This window comes from Pan paniscus, chromosome 6 (genome assembly GCF_029289425.2).
Source record: "Pan paniscus chromosome 6, NHGRI_mPanPan1-v2.0_pri, whole genome shotgun sequence".
NCBI classification, from domain to species: domain Eukaryota; kingdom Metazoa; phylum Chordata; class Mammalia; order Primates; family Hominidae; genus Pan; species Pan paniscus.
The window spans coordinates 115,762,748-115,784,331 of NC_073255.2; the positions used below are offsets into that span (position 1 = coordinate 115,762,748).

At 49.2% G+C, this 21,584-nt stretch overlaps 1 protein-coding gene across 1 annotated transcript in view; it reads right to left on the reverse strand.

Moving 5' to 3' along the window:
• Positions 1-9,083, reverse strand: part of ASNS (asparagine synthetase (glutamine-hydrolyzing)) — a 74,623-nt gene extending 65,540 nt beyond the window's left edge. The window contains exon 1 of the mRNA XM_055114729.2: positions 8,945-9,083. The gene's annotated coding sequence lies outside the window, so the exon portion shown is untranslated. The remainder of the gene's footprint in view (positions 1-8,944) is intronic.
• Positions 9,084-21,584: the final 12,501 nt, after the last annotated feature.

Here is a 21,584-nt window from a genome sequence, read left to right on the forward strand (position 1 = left end):
CGCACAAGGCCGGCGCTGTGAACGTGCTCTCAACAGTGATCTCACTGAACCCTCATGGCAGCTCTAGGATGCAGACAGTAGCATCACATTAACCCCATTTTACTTTTGAGGAAACTGAGACCTGAAGAAGACAAATGCAGGCCTCGAGATTTGCAGTAACATTGCCAGGAATGTTTGAGAAAGCAAACTTCTCCAGAGTGAGGCAGTCTGCCAGAGCTCAGAAGCCAGAGTCCCTGTTAGCAGGGGCTGGGGGGACTGTGGGGTGGGGGCAGACAAGCAGGTAGGGGCTGGACCCCCCAGGACACCAGGGTGCAGACTGGTGTGAGTAAAAGAAAGAGAGGCAGTCGTGCCATCATCTGCAGAAGATGATGTCTACAGAGGACAGTACCATGTGAGCCCTTGGGGAGCCGGATGACTGGAGGGAATTTTGCACAGGATGCAAATTAAGCACAGATCCCCCTCTGACCTAGAGAGCCCACCTCCAGGAACATCTCACAGAAATGCAGGCACAGAGCACCAAGTGATGTGTGTAAGGAAATCCATCAGAACACCATCTGTGACTGGGAAAAGGTGGAAACCATCCAAAGACGTATCGGTGCAGGGCTGGTTAAATGAAGCGTGGTGCATCCACACGTCAGAATAACTGCTGGGAGAAGAAGGTGGTACCCAGGTTCCAACGTGAGACAATGTCAAAGACATGCTGCCTGAAAAGCAGGCTTTCCAAAGAATAAATATAGCATTATTCCATTTTTACTTTTTAAAAAAGGTTACAATAAACACTTATATGCAAATACATGTGCTTGTGTGCACAGAGGAAAAAGGTGTGGACAGGAACAGAAAACCAAACTCTGCGGGTTCTCACTCATAAGTGGGAGTTGAAAAATGAGAACACATGGACACAGGGAGGGGAACATCACACACCGGGTCCCGTCGGGGGTGGGGGACAAGGGGTGGGAGAGCGTTAGGACAAATACCTAATGCATGCGGGGCTTAAAACCTAGATGACGGGTTGATAGGTGCAGCAAACCACCATGGCACATGTATACCTATGTAACAAACCTGCACATTCTGCACATGTATCTCAGAACGTAGAATAAAAAATAAAAAGAAATCAAAGAAAAAGGTGTGGAGAGGTACACCCCAACCCTTCCCAGTGTTACCTCTGAGAAGCAAGATCAAGAAAAGCAAATCAAGAGGATGTTTTGTTTTTTGTTTTCTACATAAATTTTTTTTTTTTGGAAACATAGTCTGGCTCTATCAGAGCACAGGGCTCCTGCCCCGGGGCTCTGATCCTCAGCTGGTGAGGTCTAGAGGGTCAGAGGGAGCCAGACTCCCTAGAGAAGCTAAGGCAGGAGCCCTGTGCTTAGGCAGGAGCTAAGCTAAGCTAAGGCAGGAGCCCTGTGCTGCGCTGTGGGTAACCTGCCCCCTTCCAGCTGGGGCCAAATAGAAGGGGGAAAGGCTGCCCCCAGAATACAGGGCTCTCAGAGGCCCTGGGGATCTGTGCTGGCAGTCAGGAGGACTGTCACCTCAGTGCAGTTGCCTGCAAGGAGGGCTGTGCAGGAAGCTGCATGTTGCTCAGAGAACAAAAAAAGGAAATTAAATGCAACATCTTGTTATTAGCAAGAGCTTTTGAGACAGACACTTAAATATGCATGCCTAGACATTATAAAACTTGGGGGAAATGTTAATTTCAATAACGCCACTTCTTGTGCTTGCAGAAACCATTCTTTTATCTCCCTTCCTAGTAATTTGGGGGCTCCATCCCTCAGAGTGGCAGCGCCAAGACAGCCAGCCTCACTGGGTTTTGTAAGCTGTGCAAGGTGAGATCCCAAGCCCTTGCCTGGAGACCCATCTTAGGAAAATGTTAGAACAGGGCAACAAGTTGCCATTTCCTCCCTCCTTTCTCTTCCCCATACAAAAATCAGAAAGCACACTAGCCCTGTGCCCAGCCACAGTGGTGAGGAAACCCCACTCAAAATCCTGGGTTGTGCCCCTGATGCCAAAGACCTGCAAAATTGGGACTCACCTGCTGCAACCCTAGCCCAGACTTGTGTACATTTCAGGAGTGGCTGAACTCATGGCCGCCTGGGACGTCAGGGTGGTACAAAGTACTCTTAATCTAAGACTGTTGGGGTACAAAGATAAGCTTTTTTTTTCCCTTTTCTTGAGAGCCAGATGGTAAATAGTTCAGCTTTGCAGGCCATAGGTCTCTGTCCCAACTATTCAACTCTCCATTGTAGCAGGAAAGCAGCCACAGACAATATGCACTGAAATGGGTGTGGCTGTATTCCAATAAAACTTTATTTGTGTGAACAGGCAGGGGGCTGGTTGTGGCGTGTGGGCTACAGCCTGCCTCCTCTGCTACAGCGTGATCTCCAAGGACCGATCCATCTTGTAGACCAGCAGCTGGCACACAGGAGCTGCTCAGATACTTGAAGGAGGAATGGAGAAGGCAAGCAGCCCCCAGTGTGCAGACGTGAGGGTCTCCCAGCAGCACCATCCTTTGCCATCTCATGCTGAGGGACAAAGCCAGAGCAGGCCTCTCCACCAAGGCTGGGCTCTCCTCCAAGGAAATGTGATAACAAGACAGAAAGCACTGTGGAAGGATAGGGGCTTTGGAGTCCCACAAACCACAGTTTGCAAGACCAGGAGCATCCTGCACTTCCTTGCACACATCCTGGGTGGGTGCTGGAGCATCTAGACTTAGAGTGAATCTTTTCCCCCTCCTCCCCCAACTGGCCTCCATTACACTTCCAGCAACAATGTAGTGTATGTACACAATGGAATACTATTCAGCCTTCAAAAAGAAGGAAATCCTGCCATTTAAGACAACATGGATGAGCCTGGAGGATATTATGTTAAGTGAAATAAGCCAGGCACAAAACGACAAATACCACATGATCTCACTTATATGTGAAATCTAAAAAAGTTGAACTCAGCTAGGCATGGTGGCTCATGCCTGTAATCCCAGCACTTTGGGAGGCTGAGGCCGGCAGATTGCTTGAGCCCAGGAGTTCGAGACCAGCCTGCATAACATAGCAAGACCCCATTTCTACAAAAAAATACAAAAATTAGTGGAGCGTGGTGGTGCATGCCTGTACTTCCAGATACTCAGGAGGCAGAGGTGGGAGGATTGATTGAGCTTGGGAAGTCAAGGCTGCAGTGAGCCAAGATCACACCCCTGCACTACAGCCTGGGCAATAGAATGAGATTGTCTCAAAAAAAAAAAGGATGAAAAAGAAAAGAAAAAAGTTGAATTCACAGAAGCAGAGTAGAATGATGGTTGCCAGGGTGGGGAAGTGGGCAGATGCCAAAGGACACAGAATGTCATTTTTAGAGAGGAAGAATAAGTTCAGGATATCCATGGGACAACATGGTACCTACAGTTAATAACAACATATCATACACTTGGAAATCACTAAGAGAGTAGATTTTTTAAGTGTTCTCACCATAAAAAAATAAGTCTGGGAGGTGATGTTATTTAGCTTGATTTAGCCATTTTGTAATGTATACATACTTCAATCACATCATGTTGTACCCTCTTGTACATAATTTTTGTCAATTCAATAAATTCAACAACTCCAAAAAACAAGACATTCTTTTTACAAAATAATTATTAAAAATAAAATTCAGAATTCTATTTTATTTATTTATTTTTGAAACAGAGTCTCGCTCTGTCACCCAGGCTGGCTGAAGTGCAGTGGTGCGATCTCAGCTGACTGCAACCTCTGTCTCCCAGGTTCAAATGATTCTCCTGCCTCAGCCTCCCAAGCAGCTGGGATTACAGGTGTGTGCCATCACACCTGGCTAATTTCTGTATTTTTAGTAGAGACAGTTCCGCCATGTTGGCTAGGCTGGTCTCAAACTCCTGACCTTAGGTGATCTGCCAGCCTCAACCTGCCAAAGTACTGGGATTACAGGTGTGAGCCACTGCACCTGGACAGAATATAAAAGATTGTTTAATTCAACTAAAACATTAAAACATAGATTATTTCTATAAGTGGTAATTGTTCTAACATGTTTTGGTCAAAATAGTCTCCTTACTCATCCACAATTAAATGGTTAATTGACATTTGATTGGATTTTGATAAAGTTTTCAAATCATGATTGACTTTTCCAACGTACAGTAAAATGTGTTTGAAAATATTTCATAAAAATTAGTATTTAAAAATGGTCAGGCATGGTGGCTCATGCCTGTAATCCCAGCACTTTGGGAAGCCAAGGTGGGCCGATCACTTGAGGTCAGGAGTTTAAAGCAGCCTGGCCAAACCTCAACTCCACTAAAAATACAAAAGTTAGTCACGCATGGTGGCGCGCACCTGCATTCCCAGCTACTTGGGAGGCTGAGGGAGGACAATCCTTTGAACCTGGGAGGTGGGTTCCCCAGGCTTAGAGCAAAACCCCCATCTTGTCCGTCTCCACTCTCATCCCAGGCAATCACAGTCATTTCCACAGCCTCAACCACTGTCTACCTGGGATGCCTCCCAAGCCCAAGTCTCCAGCCCAAACCTGCCTTCCTAGCCCCAGACCCATCTGTCCTGGCACACGTTGCCCCCTGGGTCCCAAGCAACCTCAGCCAATGAGTCCAACATCAACTTCCTGTCCTTGCCTGACACTGTCAGCCCTGAGATCAGACTTGACCATTCACCTCCAGTACCTGATAGGTCCGTCAGTCCTTTGGAACATATCCCACGAACATTCCCCAAACCAGGCACCGGACTCCACACATCAACACCGTCATGTGAGTCACCAGCATCCCTGGCAGGGACCCCTGTCCCAGCCTCCAACTCATCTCCTTTCTGTCCCTTGAGTTCTGTGTCACATTCCAGAGGCCACAAGAAGAAAAATGACAACCTTAATGCAATTAAAAGAATTGAGAAGACATTTCCCTATGGTCCAAAGTCTTTCCAACTGAGAAACACATATCAAGATCTGGCCTGCCAACACTGCAGTTAAATGTTCCTGAAATAATTAAAGCCCAGGGCAACACAGCCCGCACTCCACGAGTACTCCTAGCACAGTAAGACTTGCTTCTCTGGAGGGGCTTGAAATGTCCAGTGTGTACCCTGCCCCTCTCTGTCGTAGCTAACAGGAATGTGCTTCATGTCTTCTTCCTGCTCAAAGGACCGTCCACCAACCTGTGCAGGCAGCACTTTCGGCCGGGGGGGATGCGAGAACTTCCCACCATTTCCCACTTACGCACTGCATTCCTCAGGAGCCTGCCTCACAAATTACAAGAGCGCCACGGCAGACACACCACGTTCCAGTGGGCGGCCATGTCTTCATGTCAGCTTGAAAGATCGTCACCAGGGAAATATCTATATCTCGGCAGAGAAAGCTTCAGCCTGTGTAGTCCAGCTATGCTCAAATGGAAATCCAGAAACCCAGATGTTGGTCCAAACACCCTGTCTCGGACAGCCAGCTCTGCAGGTCCCCAGCGTGGGAGTGAACTGGGTGGGCCACCTACCCTGCCTGCCCACATCTCTGCTTCCTGGAATCCTGGACCCTGAGAACCAGGGGGATGTGGTGGGGAACAGGCAAGTCTTGTGCAGAAAGCCAAGATGCCACCCAAATCCACTCTGCAGTCTAGGTGGGTGATATTCTGGTCTGCACCACACCAGTGCATGAGGGGATGGAGGATGGAGTCTAGACAAGCCAAATGTAAAAAGATATTGCCCAAGTATTTTGTGCTTTGTCTGTGTTACAATGCTATGCCCAGCCCAGCGTGGTGGCTCACACCTGTGATCTCAGCACCTTGGGAGGCCGAGGCAGGCGGATCACCTTAGGTCAGGAGTTTGAGACCAGCCTGGACAACATGGTGAAACCCCATCTCTACTAAAAATACAAAAATTAGCCAGGTGTGGTGGTGGGCACCTGTAATCCCAGCTACTCGGGAGGCTGAGGCAGGAGAATCACTTGAGCCCAGGAGGTGGAGATTGCAGTGAGCAGAGATCATGCCACTGCACTCCAGCCTGGGCAACAGAGTAAGACTCCATCTTTAAAAAACATAAAAATAAATAAATTCTATGCCCAGCATTTTCCATGTACTGTCTTATTATCTCAGTAAATCCCATATAACCTTCCTATGGAAGTGTATCTCATTTATCTCCATTTTATAGATGAGAAAACTGAGGCCCCTGGAGTAGTATTAATTTTCCAAGACCGCATTGCTCATAAAGGGTACAGCAGGGACCCAAGCTCGACACTCTCACCCTCAAACATTTCCACAAGTGTAGACCAATGGCTCTCAACTGGGGTGGTTTTGCTCACGTACCACTCCCTTGCTCCATGGCATTTGAAACCGTCTGGAGACATCTGGGGTAGCCATAGCTGGGAGGGTAGAATCGTACCTAGAGGATGGAGACCAGAGATGCTGCTAACCATCCTACAATACATGGGACGGCCCCACGACCACCACCATGAATGGTCTGACCCCAAGTGTTGTGACTGTGCCAAAGCTAAGAAACCCAGGTTTCTCCTCAGCAAGAAGGAAAATACCTGCAAAGTAGATGCACCTCTACAGGAGCCGCAGGCTGACAATAACCTTCTTGATCTGGTTTCAACCCCGGATGCTTTTACCTGGTGCGTTCATCAGGGATTTCAGGGACTCCAGTGAGTTATCACCCTTGAATGCTCGGTTCTGCCTGACAACCCAGAAATCTCTGCCGAGGTGCCTGGTCTTGGGGAAGGCTCAGCAAATGGTTGAGGTTGATAACCAAATACCTATGAGAGACTTCTCTCCCTCCAGGAAGAGCTGTTGGTCAGACACACACTGGGATCATTCACAAGCGGTCAATAAAGGCTTGGGGAGGGCCAGGTTTTCTAGGCCTTCTCAATGGGATGGGTGTTTATGGATACACAAGAAGCCCGTGAAATTTCTGATATTGGCAGGAAATCAATGTGCCCGACCCTCCACCCCCCCGCCTCCCCACCATAAACACATGCCCTGCAGCAGGACTTGGCACTCAGGGGCTCCTGGGGTCCCGATTTATCTGCTAAAATCTCCTCTAGCCACCACCGAATAAGGCAACCCCTTGCCACCCAACCACAAGAGCACAGCCTGGGAGCCACTCCAAGGGACATCCAGTCACATTAAAACCTCAGCCATCCAGAGCACCAGGCCTGGTGATGAGAAAGAACATTTTATCCTTAAAAGCATCTGAATGCCCATGCTGCTTCTTGCAGAGAAAAGTCCAAAATAATCTGCTATTAAAGAACGAGGATGGTTTTGACATTTTTACAAAGCTAATGGTCTACGCAGACAAAATCTCATAAAAGGGCACTCTGTTCTTCTTGATCCACTCAGACATGGCCTGTGAGTGAAGAAACGGGCTCTCCTCCTCAAAGAAATCACTGCTGATCCTCACACCAGCCTGACACTGCTTCATGGGTTCTTCAAAGAGAGCATTCCCATAGAAACTAAAACGGAAGAGGAATGTGTCTGGCGGGCATTGTGGGCAGCAGTGGGCTTTGGGCCAAATTTTAAGTTTGAAAATCAAGATTCCCTCTTTTCGAGGGGCCGCCGGACTGAGCAGATACAGACACCGTGAAAAGAGGGTGCCACGTTCAGATTCAGGAAACAAGGATGGTTTCTGTTCAGTTCCTCCATCATCCTTCAGGTCATGCGATTCCCATTTCCCTCTGTGGACCAAACAAGTCAGTGGGGTTTCTGCCTTTTACATATTTCATTATCAACATATCATCCTTTTAGCCTCCAGAAGGCATTTTAACATGAAGATTCTGGCTTAAGACTCTTGTGGGTCTGTCTGTCTGTCTCTCTCTCTTTTCCTTGAAACAGAGTCTCACTTTATCACCCAGGCTGGAGTGCAGTGGCATGATCACAGCTCACTGCAGCCCAACCTTCCAGGCTCTAGCAATCCTCCCACCTCAGCCTCCCAAGTACTTGGGACTACAGGCACACACCACCATACCTGGCTTTTTTTTTTTTTTTTTTTTTTTTTTTGGTAGATATGAGGCTTCACCATGTTGCCCAGGCTGGTCTTAAACTCCTGGGCTCAAGCGATCCTCCCCCTTCGGCCTCTCAAAGTGCTGGGATTATTGGCTTGAGCCACCATGCCCAGCCAAGAACCGTGTCTCTTGTGATGCACCCCAGAACAAAACATCACTGCAAAAACACACCAAGGCATGAGTTTTAGTCCTAAGTCCGATTTATCCACCATACACTATGTGCCAGGCACAACGCTAAGTCTTTCTATGGACGAGCATCCCTTAATCTCAGCAGTAACAACCCCAGACAATGGGGCCTGTTGACAGATCCATTTGCCACTGAAGACAGTAAGGCTCAGAGAGGGTAAGTGGCTTGTGCCATGTCAGCCAGCTAAGGAGGGGCAGAACCAGGATGCAAACCCCAGCCGCCTGGCTCCAGACTCGCGTTCCCAAGGTCCCACTACGTTTGGTCACTGCAGTGCATTCTGGTATCCTGGTCTTTGGCAGAGTCCACGTAAAAGAAGGAGGTAGAGGGAGTGAGAGGGACTTCACGCAATAAAGTTTCCTGGTGTTACACTGCCACCGTAATTGTGTCCCCGACCAGGACCTCTCCCTTCTCATCCTTTCCGTGATCGGCCCTGGAAAACCTTCCAGAGAACTGTCCTCCTTCTCCCGGGATCTCAGAGAAAATTCACCTGAGTTCAGTGTCCAGGTGACCCAAGCTCTGAATGCAGTAACGTGCACGGGGAGATGAGGATGTCACCATGAGCAAGCCTCCCAGACAGCATCCGGGAGCAACCCCAAGACTGGGCAGGGGGGCTCTGATGCAGCCCACGGCGAGGAGGGCTGCCCGTGCTGCCTAAATGTGTTCAGAATGAAGGCCGCCCTCCCAACTTCAACCTGGGGCAGGCCACGGAGCCTCCCGCCGCCCCTACCCCGCGTCCCCAGCACCCCCGCGCTCCCGGCACCCCCGGACCCCCGCGCCCGTGTCACTTACTCCTCTGCCGTCGCCACCTGTCTGGGTGCCGGTCTCCTCCCTGCCCGGTCGCGGCGCGTCCTCGCCGTCCTCGCAGTCCTGGGGCTGCGCGCTTCCCGCCTCCAGCAACAGCCGCAGCCTCTTCTCTTCGGGAGGGACGTCGTCCTCCTCCCTCCTGGGCCGGCCGTCCCTGCCTCGGGGCTTGCCAGTGGCTTTGGAGCTGCCGGAAGGGCTGGCCATGGCCCCGGGGGCTCTGTCTGAACTTGGGGAAGAAGAAGGACCCGGCGCAAGCGGCCTCTCGGCGGAGCTGGGGCGTCTGAGCGCGGGCTCGGTGGGTCCGCGCGGCGCGGAGCTGGGCACCGGGGCCGGCGCGGGCTCCTCTGCGGGCCGCTCCTGGCTCTCTGCCGCCCTCTGCTGGCCGCTCACGCGCACCTCCGCCACGCCGGGCCCGGGCCTGCGCCGCTCTCACCTGTCCTGGCCCAGGAGGTCGCTGTCCCTTGCCCGTGGCCAGGCCCGCTCTGGCCAGGCCCTGCACCTCCTCCCCGCCCCAACCAGGTTGCACCCCGATGGTCTCCCTGCTCAAGGAGGAGAGAAGAGAAGGGACGCCCCGAGAGGGTGGACATCGGCCACAGCCACCTTGTCTTTGCTCTTACCCTGTGTCTTGCATGATTTGGAGGTGGTGGGAAAACCGAGGCTGCTCAAAACTCGTGGAGAATTCCGCCTTCAGGATGACATGAATGCACCTTCGCATTGCCTACCAACAGATCTTTTTTGAGCATCACTGTGGACCAGTCGTGGTGATGGGGGAGGGGATATTGTGGTGCACATGACAGGCGTTGCCTTCACCCAGTGGGGCTCAGCGCTGGGTGAGAAGGCATTGAGAATGGACATTGTCAATTGGGCCAAAGGAGGCCAAGGAGAAGTGCTGGGGGCATGGGAACTAAAAAAGACAGGAGGCTCAGCAGGTCTTGGAGCTGGGAGAGTGACAGCAGCAGCGGCTGTTCCAAAGGAAGCAACAGCTGAGAGAGGTCTCAGAGAGTTGTTCTCAGCCCAGTGGAGGGTGTTCAGGCAGAGGGAACAGCGTGTGCAAAAGCCCAGAGGCTGGGAAAGAAGCAGAAAGAGGACTGTGGGGCTGGAGCGTGGTTGGCAAGGTGAGAGAAGTGTGGTGGGCGGACAGATGGCCTGGGACCCAGCCGTGCAGGGGCAGAGGATATAGGGGATCCTTGCAGGCCCCCAGCTGGGGCTGAGGCACAGAGACAATGCAGGTGGGCAAAGGGAGGAGATGTGGAGAAATATTTTGGGGGCATGCCCTGATGAATGAGCCCAGGATGCACCCTTAGTGTCAGTGTGGAGCTCCTGCCTTGGCTGTGTGATGAGCTGAACCCGGGGGTATTTTCTGGACATCGAAGTGCTACACCCAGAGTCCAGGACAGGCTAAGTGAGCACCAGCAGCTCCTGGCCCACCTCAAAAGCAGGAGAGACAAGGGAGACTGGGGAGGCCGGGGTGGAAGGGGAAGCCAGGAAGGAGGAGAGGCCAGGGAAGCAGAGGAGGCCAGGGAGGCAGAGGAGGCAGGAGAGGCTGGGGAGGCTGTGTCCTTTCCATGATTCTGCCCAGGATCCTAGGTCCCTGTACTCCCTGAACTTCTCCACCCCAAGCGCTGGAAACATGTTGCACAATGGTCTCCCCATTAAGCTCCTGATGGCAGCCCCTACCCTGCTGTGCTCCCTATTTCAACCCTAACAGCTCTCACAGTGGGCAGCACATAATAGGTGCTCAGGAAACACTGGTGGGAGAACACATGGGTCTGCTCAGCACCTTCCTCTCTCCTCCAGCTCTCCCCAGTCACGAAATAATTCTGATAACGACACATGGGCTATGAGACCCTCTTCTATTACTTTCCATATGCTAATCCATCTATACCCCACAGCAGCCCTGGGGTGGGTGCAATGAGGATGCCCATTTTATAGAGGAGGAAACTGAGGTATAAAGAGGGTAAGTGACATAGGCACACTACAGGGGCTGGGGCCAAGTGATCAGAGCACTCAATCCCCAAAGGCAAGGTGGATGCAGTTACCATAAAAGACAGCAGAGTCAAAGCTGCAACCAGAATAGCCTGACTCGCAGAGACCTATGGTGCCAGCTGATCGTGGCATTCCCAGAAGTGAAATAGATAAGAAGCCTGCCACATTTTTACTGGATCTGTGTTTGCAGAAGAGTTCTAGGTCAGGTGAGCAGAAGTCTAATCTGAATCATAAAAACAGAGTCACAGTCCCCAGTCAATTCCCAGACATAAGCCAGTTCACAGACCCAGAGTCCCTTGTCTGAATGGGAAGCCAGGTCCCCTCCAGAAAGGACTCTGCTCCACTGCCAAAAATTTATACTGTCAATCTTTCTCCCAGCCTGCCCCCAAGGGAATACACAGCCTTTTACCTGGATGACTGAACAGGAGAAAAGGAACTAATGGGACCTGTGCAGGATCACTGGACACAGGCTCTGAACTGGCACTAGGGCGAGACTAGGGTCTACCAGACAGAATAGGCATTTTGGAGGTCAGGTGAATGTTGGTGCAAGTTCATGTCATGGTAGATCCATTGGGTCCCCAAATCCATCCTCTGGTTATATACAAAATGGCCATGTTGAGATTTAAATTCATGGTATCCAACTTAGAGGCTGTGCTCTTACTCATGAAACATTCTGACACTACTAACCAATTTAAAAATGCAAACACCTCCTGGGGCTAGCGAGAGTCCTCCAAACAGTCATGTAAATTGGTTCTGTCAAGGATTTCCTCCTACCCACCCCCCCTCACCCCCCATCCCCCCCACGCCCCCAACCCCCCCCCACCCCCCGAGAGCCAGTTGCAAGGAGAGACTAGGGAAGGGCATTGGGTAACTTTGTTGCTAAAAGCTCTTCTGGATAAAGAAGAGCTTTATCCAGGAAAAAGAAGCAAAATAGAGTTCAGCAGAAGTTGAGAAAAGAAGCAAATAGAGTTCAGCAGAAGAGGTAAGAAAGTAAGTTTATGTTTGACCAGGCACGGTGGCTCACGCCTGTAATCCTAGCACTTTGGGAAGCCAAGGTGGGCAGATCACGAGGTCAAGAGATCGCACCATCCTGGCCAACATGGTGAAGCCCCGTCTGTACTAAAAATTCAAAAATTAGCTGGCCATGATGGCACACGCCTGTAGTCCCAGCTTCTTGGGAGCCTGAGTCAGGAGAATCACTTGAACGCAGAAGGCAGAGGTTGCAGTGGGCCGAGATCATGCCACTACATTCCAACCTGTTGACAGAACAAGACTCCATCTCATAAAACAAAACAAACAAACAAAAGTAAGCTTATTTTTAAGCCTGAACAAGTGTAGTGGTTTAGGGGTTCTGCAAACACGGCCCCAATCAGGCTACAAGATGTTGTGGCAGCAATATTTACAGCCAGTCACTCCTGGCCGGCTGAGCCACTTTTCAAAACACACTTGCACGGCTGTGCAGAGCGGCTGGCTCCACTGGCAGCCGGCAGAGCCATAACTCACACTGTCACCACTGCCCTCAAACCCCTTCGGTAAGCACTTTGTTTTTTTGAGACGGAGTCTTGCTCTGTCATGCAGGCTGGAGTGCAGTGGCACAATCTCGGCTCACTGCAAGCCCCGCCTCCTGGGTTCATGCCATTCTCCTTCCTCAGCCTCCCAAGTAGCTGGGACTACAGGTGCCTGCCACCATGCCCGGCTAATTTTTTGTATTTTTAGTACAGACGGGGTTTCACCGTGTTAGCCAGGATGGTCTCAATCTCCTGACCTTGTGATCTGCCTGCCTCAGCCTCCCAAAGTGCTGGGATTACAGGCGTGAGCCACCGCGCCCGGCCTGGTAAGTACTTTTAATCAATGCAACAGGAATAAACATTTGCTGCAGAGCGGCAATGTGCAGGGAGGAACATGGTTCCACTAAGGCTCAGAAAGCAAAACCTCCTGGCTGTTTGCATCTATGCAAGAGCTCGCAGGAAAAGCCCTCTGTGTGGCTGCCAGCCTCACACACTGCCCCCAAGGGGTGAGTTTCTCTTTCCATGTTAATCTATGCTCTGACGTGCCATCTGTCAACAACCACACCATTCTCAGTTGCCATTTCAAAGCATCTTTGCCCTGTGAATGGTCACCAGCCCTGCCCTGCAAGCCCCCAGTTCACATTGAACTTAAATGAGAGAGAAAGCAGGTTTCGGGGTGGATTTCAGTTCAGCATCTTGGAGTCTCTGTGTGGACATGAAATCTGTCTCTCCAGCTGTGGGCTGCATCTTGTTTGTCATCTGGTTTGGTTCTTGGGGACTTGAAAACTCGTGGGCACCTTTGCAATTTGTCAAGAAGCTGCATGGCCCTTCCAACAAAAGCAAGGAATAGGAACAGAAGCCCAAGGCTTCAGATCAATGTGCAACTTAAAGCAGCCTCAGTGTAAAAGTAAACAAGAGTCAGAGGGATGCCTAAGGCAGAGTCTAGTCCCCAGGGCAGCTATAAGGCAAAGACAAAGAGAGAGAGAGACAGAGACAGAAAGACAGAGAGAGATGGGAGGAGACATGAGGCACCCAGGCCTCTGCATCAAAATCCCTACAAGAGGGGCCTCCTAAAAATGCAGGAGGCTGAGGTGGGTGCATACAGAAGTTCAAGACTAGCCTGGGCAACATAGCAAGACCGTGTCTTTACAAAAAATACAAAAATTAGCCGGGTGTGGTGGTGTATGTCTGTGGTCCCAGTTACCCAGGTGGCTGAGGTGGGAGGATGGCTTGAGCCCAGGAGGTAGAGCTGCAGCGAGCTGAGATAGCACCACTACACTCCAGCCTGGGCAACAGACTGAGACTTCATCTCAAAAAAATTTTAAAAAAATTTTAAAAAGGATCACCCTGGCTACTTGAATGGGTAATAAGAAGGTAAGAGCAGAAGCAAGGAGACCAGCAGGGAGATTCTGCAGGTGGGAGTCCACAGTGGCTCAGACCAGGCTGGCGCTGAAGACTGCCTGAATTCTGTATATATTTTGATGAAGCAACTCACCGACTCTTGAAGAGTGGGCTCTAGGAGACTGTATTTTTAATAAGCTCTCAGAGGATACTAATGCAGGCTGAATTTGAAGAACTGGTTTAGGTGAAGCTTCTGTTTCATCCTTGGGGAAGTGCCTACTGACTTTTCTCTAAGTCACCTCAAAAGAGGTGCTAGACAAGATGTGCTCCAATGTCTGAACATGTGTGCACAGCTCTAGAGCCAACCTCAGGACACTGAGTCAAAGGTTAGGAGTACAACAGTGAACAACCACCATCCTCTTTTCAATGAGCTTTGCATTTAATGAGAGAAATAAAAAGCAAAAAAAAAAATCATTTTCAACTCAGAATGGTAAAAGTTATGGTGACAGTATGCCTGGGGCAATGGGAGCACATAGAAGGGGCACCCGATTGGCTAGGTGCAGTTGTTCATGCTGTAATCCCAGCACTCTGGGAGGCCAAGGTGGGTGGATCACTCGAGACCAGAGGTTCGAAAACAGCCTGGCTAACATGGTGAAATCCTGTCTTTACTAAAAATACAAAAACATTAGCCAGATGTGGTGGTGGGCACCTGTATTTCCAGATACTCAGAAGGCTGAGGTGGGAGAATTGCTTGAACCCGGGAGGCGGAGATTGCAGTGAGCCAAGATCGCGCCACTGCACTCCAGCCTGCATGGTCAGAGCGAGACTCCGTCAAATAAATAAATAAATAAATAAATAAAAGCCCGGAGGTGGGTGGGCATGCAATCTCTATCAGGTGGTGAGAAATCCTTCTCCACCACAGGACTCCTCAGTTGAAGACTAGAAAATGGTAGGAATTAGCCAGGTCGATAGGAGAGGTGTGGAAGATCATTCCCAGCAGAGGGAAGAGCATGTGCAAAAATCGAGACGTGAGAGGGTGAGGAGCTGAGAGATGTTCATATAATTGTAAAAATTGACTAATATAGAGGTAAGTTGGAGCCAAATCTTAAAGGTTCTTTGTCGTGTTTATCTTGTAGACAAAGGTAGACAGTAGATGTTTTTATGCAGGGGAGTAATGATCCACTTTGTGCTATAAAAAGAGCAGTCTGACTGGAGGAGAGTGGGAGGTGAGTAGACCAGGTAGGAGGCTGCAATACGCCAAGTGAGACAAGATGGTTGGCTGGACCAAGGCTGTGGCAGTGAGGATGGAGAGGAGACAGTAGACTAACTTGACTGAGACAGAGGGAGGAATGAAGGAGGAGGCCCAGGTGTTTTGGAAGCTGGGTGGATGGTGGTGTGAATCTAACGTGGTGAGCCCAGGCAGAAGAGAAAATCAGGAGAGGCAAGGTAAGATGAGGTCAATGCAAGAAAGACAGCCAAGTGGAGATAACAACTGGGCCATTGGATTCATCAGCCTGGAGTTATACAGAGAGCTCTGGAATGGAAATAAAGAGGAAAGGACTTTGGGAATAGGTGAATCCTCCCAGAATAATGTGTAGAGAAAGGAGAATAGAACACAGGGGACAGAAAAAGGGAAGAGATTTGTTATTAAAACCAACCATCCATCAGACATCTTCCAATACAACACTTGTTAGAGGTTTCCTCAGTCTGAGTTATTCAGGACCAGAGCTAAAGACCATATTCCCAATAAAATCACTGCTGGGAAGGTCTTCATGAAAACATTTAATGCTGCTTTTAAAACAACAACAACAACAACAAAAAGGCTTTAGCTACTGCACAGACCCTGGAGCAATTTTTTGGCAAGAGTCTATCAAACACGAATCTGATCTGACTCAAGGAGGTGTCATATCAACTGTAAAAATCCAATTCCAATGTCCATAACAGCCTTTCTGCCAGGTACAAGACCGTAATCCAGTTGAAGTGATTTTCTATTGATTAATAGGCTGGGAATACACAGGTTGTTGGTTTTTGAGATTTGCCTCCCTGTACCTTCATGCCAGCTATGAAAGAGTCAAAAGGCTCCTAACTGTCAAAATAAAAATGACACTTGGTCACAGAGGAAACAGATTATAGGTCAAACACATTGATGACTTTTTAACTATGAGAAGCCATTAATGTTACTGAATAAGCAAATCTGTTTGCATAACCAGATTTGTATAGGCTACTGGGAATAAAGGTTTTCCTAAGTGGGTGATTTGTACAACGATATCCTTTGGGTCTCTGATGGAACAGCTCTGATGAGGAAATGTTCCTTTAATTATGTGGAAGGCCAATTACCACGTTATAGCCACATTGTTTTGCAGATTGCATATAATTTCACCATTTCCATAGCTTCAGCACTATAATTCTGGAGAAAATTCAGGCACCAAGGAGACACTTGAGGCACACTATGCTGGAGACAAAGATGTTTTAGTGAATTCAATTTAAGCTTCAACATTAAAGTTATTTTGTTGAATAAAACATAATGCAATAATGAGCTTGTGTATGTCAACTGTATAGTGCAGGTAATAATAGCTAGAGAGAGCATGTCCCGTCTTCTCTTTTTAATGCTCATTCAAGTAATACATAATGCTATAGAGAGAACCTTTCTCTAATATGTGCTTCATCTCAGGCTGAGCGTGTTTTGGGCAACTGTGCTTCATGAAAAAGAAAAAAAGTAAAGGATCTAATTTGGGAGCCATTCACAAAAGTGCTACCACTTGATGTTTTTTTATACTCTGAGATTTCTTATTCCCAGTGCCTACCAGGAATGGACTTTCTGGAGAAGCTCAGATTAATCACTCCTTATGAGAGGTGACAGCATGCTGGCAGCCCTCACAGCCCTCGCTCGCTCTCGGCGCCTCCTCTGCCTGGGCTCCCACTTCGGCGGCACTTGAGGAGCCCTTCAGCCCGCGGCTGCACGGTGGGAGCCCCTTTCTGGGCTGGCCAAGGTCGGAGCTGGCTCCCTCAGCTTGCAGGGAGGTGTGGAGAGAGAGACGTGAGCCGGAACCGGGGCTACGCGCGCTGCTTGCCTGCCGGCTGGAGTTCCGGGTGGGCGTGGGTTTGGCAGCCCCGCACTAGGAGCTGCCGGCCTGGGCAGTGAGGGGCTTAGCACCTGGGCCAGCAGCTGCTGTGCTCGACTTCTCGCCGGGCCTTAGCTGCCTCCCCGCGGGGCAGGGCTCGGGACCTGCAGCCCGCCATTCCTTAGTCTCCTCACTCCGTGGGCTCCTGTGCGGCCCGAGCCTCCCCGACGAACACCGCCCCCTGCTCCACGGCACCCAGTCCCATCGACCACCCAAGGGATGAAGAGTGTGGGTGCATGGACAGGGACTGGCAGGCAGCTCCACCTGCAGCTCCTGTGCGGGATCCACTGGGTGAAGCCAGCTGGGCTCCTGAGTCTGATGGGGACTTGTAGAACCTTTATGTCTAGCTAAGGAATTGTACATACACCACTCGACACTCTGTATCTAGATCAAGGTTTGTAAACACACCAATCAGCACCCTGTGTCTAGCTCAGGGTTTGTGAATGCAACAATCGACACTCTGTATCTAGCCATTATGGTGGGGACTTGGAGAACCTTTGTGTGGACACTCTGTATCTAGCTAATCTAGTGGGGACGTGGGGACACTTTGTGTCTAGCTGAGGGATTGTAAACGCACCAATCAGCGCCCTGTCGAAACACACCATTCAGGCTCTCTGTAAAATGGACCAATCAGCAGGATGTGGGTGGGGCCAGGTAAGAGAATAAAAGCAGGCTGCCCGAGCCAGCAGTGGCAACCGGCTGGAGTCCCCTTCCACACTGTGGAAGTCTGTTCTTTCGCTCTTTGCAATAAATCTTGTCGCTGCTCACTGTTTGGGTCCACACTGCCTTTATGAGCTGTAACACTCACCGAGAAGGTCTGCAGCTTCACTCCTGAAGCCAGCGAGACCATGAACCCACCAGGAGAAATGAACAACTCCAGACGTGCAGCCTTAAGAGCAGTAACAGTCACCGTGAAGGTCTGCAGCTTCACTCCTGAGCCAGCGAGACCACGAACCCCACCAGAAGGAAGAAGCTTCGAACACATCCGAACATCAGAAGGAAAAAACTCCAGACACGCCACCTTTAAGAAGTGTAACACTCACCAGGAGGGTCCGTGGCTTCATTCTTGAAGTCAGTGAGACCCACCAATTCCGGACACACGTATACACTTGGCACTGGGAGGTCTGTATGGAGCAAGTGAAGAAATCAGCAGAGTGAAGATAGAGGGAGAACAACATGATGGGGGAAAGGCAAAGTTACTGTCATGTTGGTTTCAATTCTGCCACTCATGAGTGAGACCCATGACCTCCTCTCTGTAGGACTCTGTTGTTCTTATCTGTAGAGTGGAGGAATAGAAGGGCCTTTTAAAGTATTAACATTTCCTGACCTATCTGTAAAACAGTTTCATTCAAACTGATGGGAATCTTGACTACTTTGCCAAGAGGACATAATAATCATCAAGCTGAATGCACCAAACAACATTGCCTGAAACTATCTAAGCAAAAACTGAGAAAGTTACACAGGACAGACAAACCTCCTATAAGAGTAAGAACTCTTTAGCACATGCTTAGTGTGTCAAAGACAATGCTGTGTTCACACCATTCCTCTTCCTGGACATGCAGAAAGACTACATTTCCCAGCCTTACTTGCAGTTAGTTTGGAACCATGTGACTGCATTTCCACCAATAGGAATGTAAGAAATCCCTTCAGGCCAAGGTTATCAAAGGCAAGTGTGAGCTATGTTCCCTCTCTTCCTATCCATATGGCTACAAGTGAAAAACTCTGAGATGGCAGAATTAAAAGATGGAAACCTCCAGAATCTCTGAATCACTGTTGGACAAGGGCCCCCAAGGAGAACCCCTGCCCTGCACCAGACTATGCTATGGGTGCCAACCCACTGAGAGTTCAGGGTTTATTCGTCTCAGCAGCAGTCTATTGTTACACTGACTAACATCCTAAGGTTTGAGCAATCTAGCATATTGTTAATTGAAGATAGATTTCAATTACACTGAGAAACTTATCTATTTAAAAATAAAAACTCTCCTAAAAAAAACAAATAATCCACAGTCCTTTTAACAACATGTGGCGAATTTGCAAAACAAACAAACAAACAAACAAACAAAAAAACTGGCCACATATTAGGCCATAAAGAAGTCTCAACAAAATCCACTATACGATTGACATTGTCCAGACCACATTTTCCTGATCATAATGCAACAAAATTAGAAGTCAACAGCAAGAAGATAGCTAAACACAAGCATACATTAGGAAAATTAAAAATATCCTTTCATGAGTTAAATGAAAAATCACAATAGAAATTACTAAACATTTACAACTGAATGAAAACACAACTTTATATATATATGTATGTATTTTTGTGTGTGTGAGTCTTCCAACTTTGTTCTTCTTTTACAAGGTTATTTGGGAAATTCTGGGTCTTCTGCAATTCCTCATACAGTTTTATGCTGTTTGTCAATTTCTGTGGCTGGGATGAACTTATCGTAGTTCTCATAGACCAGGGTTTGCATGTCGCTGTCTAGAGCCCGGATCTGCTGCACCATGTCCGTCTCACTGTCCATCAGCTGGGCCAGAGAGCACTCTCTAGGCAGCTTGTCTAGGTAAACTTCCGGGTCGAAGTGCGCCCCGTTCAGATCAGTGGGGTCCAGGGGGTCGGGCCCCGCGGGGAGTCCCACCACCTCCCCTTCTGAGAGGCCGTTGTAAAGCTTTAGCATCCTGTGCGCCTTCCACCGACGCTCCGTGAGCCTCCACATCGGGCCCTTCTCGGGAGTCCCCAGGTCCACACCCCGGGCTAGGCCCAGCGACAGCTGCCGCCGCCATAGCTCCAACTGCAGTCCACGGGCATAACTTTTTATATTTTTAAGTTGGATATATGGAGCTACTTGGCTTTTGCTTTCATCACATCATTGAGGAAAGAAGTGGTTGCTTATGGTACCCCTGTTTTTACTGCAACCTGTAATGGATGAGAACCTCCCTGTTGCAGAGAGCAAAACACTGAACTAAATTGTGCTGTAACACAGCCCTGTGTTGGGGGATTGGGAGTGATCATGCAAACGCTTGCAAATTTGCACAGTGACAGACACAATCGTTTGGGCAGCTGTTCACTATATGAAAAGGCAATTGACCAAAAGTCAGTTACTGAGCTATCTCAATACTTTCATTTTATTTTAACTTTTGGCAACCAGGTGCAATTAAAGGAGAGAAAGAAAACAAAGTGATAAGTGTAAGATAATGTACACACATGTGTAAAAGAAAATGACAAGACAGGATGACTATTTGTCTCTTGGTTAGCTCCTTGGGCTCTATGTCTCCTTCCTCAAAGAACCTCGTTTTCCTTTGTCCAGATTTGTTAGGGTGGATAATCCAGGCGCCTGCTCTCCCATGATGGAAGCCAAAGACGTCCCTGGAGCCGCCTCCTGCTGCACCCTTTCCTGCACTGCCCACATGGACACAACTCAGCCGATTAGACTTCCTCTCAGAACTTTAGTCTTGAACAAAGGGATTAAAGGGTGAAGTGACTGAAGGTATGCCCTTCCAAAGTGGTACGTGAGCTAATGGCTAAAGTTTGCCAAGCCCATCCAAGCACATTTTTTCGTAATTTTTATTTATTTATTTTTTTAAGACAGAGTCTTGCTCTGTTGCCCAGGCTGGAGTGCAGTGGCCTGATCTCGGTTCACTGCAACCTCTGTCTCCCGGCTTCAAAGGAGTCTCCTGCCTCAGCCTCCCCAGTAGCTGGGATTACAGGCATACGCCACCATGCCTGGCTAATTTTTTTTTTTTTTTTTTTTGTATTTTTAGTAGAGACAGGGTTTCACCATGTTGGCCAGGCTGGTCTCGAACTCCTGACCTTGTGATTCGCCTGCCTCAGCCTCCCAAAGGACTGGGATTGCACGCGTGAGCCACCACGCCCAGCTTCCAAAAGTTTTAAGCAGAGCTCAGAGGTCTTAACCACAGGCACATCGGAGGAGCATTTTTGAAATGCTTTCCAGCTTCCTCAATAGGAATGGAAGCCAAACTCCGAATTGATGACTCCTTTGAGGAAGTCGAGAGCTGTAAGGAAAGCCAGGAACAGGGGCAAGGGAGGGATGCGTCCCGAATGATCCTGTGCCAATTCTTTCTGGAATCCTTGATGTGATCTCAGCTGCCCTTTCTATACATGACACAGTGATTGTGGCACCCACTGGTCTAGATGTGGTCTACAAGGAACCCCGAAAGGGAAGGGCACAGTGAGCAGGGCCATCGGCCTGAGTGACGAGGATTTGAGAGGGCAGGTTGGATGCAGGGAGAGGACTGGCCAAATGCCATGTGTCTGGACTTAGACTGCCTGGTTCAAATTGGACTTCACCCTTTTTGACTTCGTGATCTGGTACAAGCTACATGAAAATCCGTTGCGCCTTTTCTAGTCTGTAAAATCATCATGAAATGTGCACTAATAACGTGGAGACTATGCAGATGAAATGAAACCAGCTGCATAGAGCACAGAGCTCAGAGCCTGGCCTTTAGGAAGCCCTCAGTAAGGGTTCATGATGCCATGGTGTCTGTCGTCATCCTCTTTATCCTCATCATCACCTTCATAATCTCTTTGTTGTTCTTAGGGAATAGTTTAGAGGGACTGATTCCCTGCTATCATGGGTGAGATGTCTATGAAAAGGACAACCAGTGGGGGAGGAAAGAAAAATTTTGAATAAGATTTCTGAGACCCCCAGCACA